General features: G+C 53.9%; 1 non-coding gene across 1 annotated transcript in view; it reads right to left on the bottom strand.

Annotated features, from left to right (window-relative positions):
- LOC124731862 overlaps positions 1-999 on the bottom strand; it is a 1,909-nt gene extending 910 nt beyond the window's left edge. Inside the window, exon 1 of the ribosomal RNA XR_007008520.1 lies at positions 1-999. This exon is cut by the window's left edge and continues 910 nt beyond it. This is a non-coding gene — a ribosomal RNA (small subunit ribosomal RNA).
- Between the last annotated feature and the right edge of the window lie 4,001 nt (positions 1,000-5,000).

Raw genomic sequence — 5,000 nt, forward strand, 5'->3', positions numbered from 1 at the left:
CTCTAACGTCGCAATACGAATGCCCCCGCCTGTCCCTATTAATCATTACCTCGGGTTCCGAAAACCAACAAAATAGAACCGAGGTCCTATTCCATTATTCCATGCACACAGTATTCAGGCGGGCTTGCCTGCTTTAAGCACTCTAATTTGTTCAAAGTAAACGTGCCGGCCCACCGAGACACTCAATAAAGAGCACCCTGGTAGGATTTCAACGGGGTCCGCCTCGGGACGCACGAGCACGCACGGGGCGGTCGCACGCCTTCGGCTCGCCCCACCGGCAGGACGTCCCACGATACATGCCAGTTAAACACCGACGGGCGGTGAACCAACAGCGTGGGACACAAATCCAACTACGAGCTTTTTAACCGCAACAACTTTAATATACGCTATTGGAGCTGGAATTACCGCGGCTGCTGGCACCAGACTTGCCCTCCAATAGATACTCGTTAAAGGATTTAAAGTGTACTCATTCCGATTACGGGGCCTCGGATGAGTCCCGTATCGTTATTTTTCGTCACTACCTCCCCGTGCCGGGAGTGGGTAATTTGCGCGCCTGCTGCCTTCCTTGGATGTGGTAGCCGTTTCTCAGGCTCCCTCTCCGGAATCGAACCCTGATTCCCCGTTACCCGTTACAACCATGGTAGGCGCAGAACCTACCATCGACAGTTGATAAGGCAGACATTTGAAAGATGCGTCGCCGGTACGAGGACCGTGCGATCAGCCCAAAGTTATTCAGAGTCACCAAGGCAAACGGACCGGACGAGCCGACCGATTGGTTTTGATCTAATAAAAGCGTCCCTTCCATCTCTGGTCGGGACTCTGTTTGCATGTATTAGCTCTAGAATTACCACAGTTATCCAAGTAACGTGGGTACGATCTAAGGAACCATAACTGATTTAATGAGCCATTCGCGGTTTCACCTTAATGCGGCTTGTACTGAGACATGCATGGCTTAATCTTTGAGACAAGCATATGACTACTGGCAGGATCAACCAGGGAGCTGCGTCAACTAGAGCTGAGCAGCCGGCCGCCCGGGAGTGTGTCCCGGGGGCCCGCGCGAACACGCAAGCGTCCGCTCAATCATTCTGCAAACAGGAGGAGGCTGAGCTCCCCTGCACAATACACCTCGAAACCCTCTCAGGTCCCGGCGGCGCGCAGCGCCGTCCCAAGTACTTGGTCGGGTTCGAGAGAGGCGCAATCGCCCGGAGTTAGGCGAGTAGACGCTTTCGGTGCGACCACCCGTGCTCCCAACTGAGCTTGCCGCTGCCGACAGAGGCCCGGGAGCGTGCTGTCGTGGCATTGCCGGCGGGAGACAACACGCGCCACCTACGGTGACCGGCAGCTCCAACGCCAGCGCCACAGAAGGACAAAAGCCCCACTTGGGTGCCGAAGCGAACTCTCCCAGCACAGCGCACACGCCAACACATCCGCACAGCTGCGATACAAACCACCAGCGAGAACCGCTGGGGCGACCGAGCAGCAGACGGCGTCGCGGCGCCGAGCGCCGGGCGGCGGCGCATCCTCAACGCACACAGTCCTCAATCGGACCAGCACACTGCAGATGTCCACCGCGCTTCGCACCGGGCCCGCGAGGACCTACTTTGGCCGCACGGCGCCGCGCGCAGGGTGCGCCGGCGCGCAGCTGCGACGCCTGCCGCGTCCGTCGGCCGGCGCGCCTGCCACTGGCCGCCCCCACCAGCCGGCTGTAGCGCGTGCGCCCACGCACCGCGCGGCCAGCACGCCGGGAGGCGCCCCCTCACCGGCCGGGGACGGTCCCACCCAGCCACCGCCGCGTATCGCTTCACACCCAGATGCCGTTCAGTTTCGTCGGCATGGTGGGTATCGCTGGAACAACCGGTTAGTACCTCAACCTATCGTCGCCATCACCGATTCACCCCTAGCGAGAACAACCGCACCACAACGGGTTACCATTTCTTCATTTGCGTAACTTCACCAGAAAACGTAGGCGTCCATCGCCATTTGCAACTTCAACCATTATTGCATGCCTGTGTCAGGTGTCACGCCACACTACGTCTGCCCACATACACGCAACAAAATGTGCACGCCTAGACAATACGTGGAAGGTGGCCCCCGTACGTATGCGATGTCCATTGCTCGAACGACTGTCAACCGGCTTCTGTAGCATGTCGCAGATATGGAACGCGCTGCACCATGCCATCACGGTGTGTGAGGAGAGACGACTAGGTCCGAATACATCAACAGACAGCTCATGCTGATCGCCATCCACGGCGTCCGTTCCTCCCACACGTCTCTATGGCGTACCACACTGCAATCCAGCTCTCATAGGGAGACGACACGTAGCTGCGTGCACAATATTTGCACTGTATGGTCCGCCGTTTTTGGGCGCAGTCGTTGTACGGTCACACATGTGCCACGATGTATCATTCAGTACATAAGGACGAATGTGCAGTACAGATTGTGGTTCACGCGTACGACATCAGCGGACAGTTGACACAGGCCGCACCACAACGTAGCCTGCGTACGTCGCATGCGAAGGGCATTGAACATGCAAACTTGTCACCAACCACCTTGCGAAGGCAGGGGGCAAGGTGGGGACGTGGGGAGAGGTGGGGGGGGGGGGGGGGGCGGCATGTACGCCCTGCTGCCATCCACATTACAGTGTACAGCAGGAGCATGTGGAAAGTCAGCAAGACTTGCAAGGTGTTTAACATGAAGCGATACACAGGGGAGCGGGCAGTGCGAGTAGCGAACTATATTGCGAGGGTTGCGGGTGGGCAACACTACACTAATTGAACGAGTCGTATAACAATTACAGAGCAGGTTTAGGCGACAACGTGGGTTACGATAGGCGACAACGTGGGTTACGTTAGGGGACAACGTGGGTTACGTTAGGGGACAACGTGGGTTACGTTAGGGGACAACGTGGGTTACGTTAGGGGACAACGTGGGTTACGTTAGGGGACAACGTGGGTTACGTTAGGGGACAACGTGGGTTACGTTAGGGGACAACGTGGGTTAGGTTAAGGCACAACATGGGTTAGGTTAAGGCACAACATGGGTTAGGTTAAGGCACAACATGGGTTAGGTTAAGGCACAACATGGGTTAGGTTAAGGCACAACATGGGTTAGGTTACGGCACAACATGGGTTAGGTTAAGGCACAACATGGGTTAGGTTAGGGGACAACATGGGTTAGGTTAGGGGACAACATGGGTTAGGTTAAGGCACAACATGGGTTAGGTTAAGGCACAACATGGGTTAGGTTAGGGGACAACATGGGTTAGGTTAGGGCACAACATGGGTTAGGTTAGGGGACAACATGGGTTAGGTTAGGGGACAACATGGGTTAGGTTAGGGGACAACATGGGTTAGGTTAGGGGACAACATGGGTTAGGTTAGGGGACAACATGGGTTAGGTTAGGGGACAACATGGGTTAGGTTAGGGGACAACATGGGTTAGGTTAAGGCACAACATGGGTTAGGTTAGGGGACAACATGGGTTAGGTTAGGGGACAACATGGGTTAGGTTAGGGGACAACATGGGTTAGGTTAGGGGACAACATGGGTTAGGTTAAGGCACAACATGGGTTAGGTTAGGGCACAACATGGGTTAGGTTAGGGCACAACATGGGTTAGGTTAGGGCACAACATGGGTTAGGTTAGGGGACAACATGGGTTAGGTTAGGGGACAACATGGGTTAGGTTAGGGGACAACATGGGTTAGGTTAGGGGACAACATGGGTTAGGTTAGGGGACAACATGGGTTAGGTTAGGGGACAACATGGGTTAGGTTAGGGGACAACATGGGTTAGGTTAGGGGACAACATGGGTTAGGTTAGGGGACAACATGGGTTAGGTTAGGGGACAACATGGGTTAGGTTAAGGCACAACATGGGTTAGGTTAAGGCACAACATGGGTTAGGTTAGGGGACAACATGGGTTAGGTTAGGGGACAACATGGGTTAGGTTAGGGGACAACATGGGTTAGGTTAAGGCACAACATGGGTTAGGTTAGGGGACAACATGGGTTAGGTTAAGGCACAACATGGGTTAGGTTAGGGGACAACATGGGTTAGGTTAGGGGACAACATGGGTTAGGTTAAGGCACAACATGGGTTAGGTTAAGGCACAACATGGGTTAGGTTAAGGCACAACATGGGTTAGGTTAGGGGACAACATGGGTTAGGTTAGGGGACAACTTGGGTTAGGTTAGGGGACAACATGGGTTAGGTTAAGGCACAACATGGGTTAGGTTAAGGCACAACATGGGTTAGGTTAGGGGACAACATGGGTTAGGTTAGGGGACAACATGGGTTAGGTTAGGGGACAACATGGGTTAGGTTAAGGCACAACATGGGTTAGGTTAGGGGACAACATGGGTTAGGTTAAGGCACAACATGGGTTAGGTTAGGGGACAACATGGGTTAGGTTAGGGGACAACATGGGTTAGGTTAAGGCACAACATGGGTTAGGTTAAGGCACAACATGGGTTAGGTTAAGGGACAACATGGGTTAGGTTAGGGGACAACTTGGGTTAGGTTAGGGGACAACATGGGTTAGGTTAAGGCACAACATGGGTTAGGTTAAGGCACAACATGGGTTAGGTTAAGGTACAACATGGGTTAGGTTAAGGTACAACATGGGTTAGGTTAGGTTACACGTTGTTGTAAGGAAAGGTGTGGGGGGGGGGGGGGGGGCGGGGCGGCAGGTTCGTTGATAGTGATTATAGTAAGTGAATGCTTGTGACATGATGAGATTTGTCACGTCAGGATGCACCTTTGGCTTATTAGAGGCGGCGCTCCAATTCTATGCTTGTGTCAGACCTGTGTCTTTGACTCATGTCATTGTTTGTGCGCTGTGACAGGAGGTACTATTGTGATGTTGGGTGCACCGTTGTATAGGACATGTGTGGGTGTTGGTGCCTTATCTGCGCAATGGTGGATGTCGAAAGGGTGGGATATTCTATTTTCCGCATGGACCTCCTGGTCTGGTTGTGATAGTGTGGATTGTGTAATGTGG

Source organism: Schistocerca piceifrons, unplaced genomic scaffold (assembly GCF_021461385.2).
Source record: "Schistocerca piceifrons isolate TAMUIC-IGC-003096 unplaced genomic scaffold, iqSchPice1.1 HiC_scaffold_1309, whole genome shotgun sequence".
NCBI lineage: Eukaryota > Metazoa > Arthropoda > Insecta > Orthoptera > Acrididae > Schistocerca > Schistocerca piceifrons.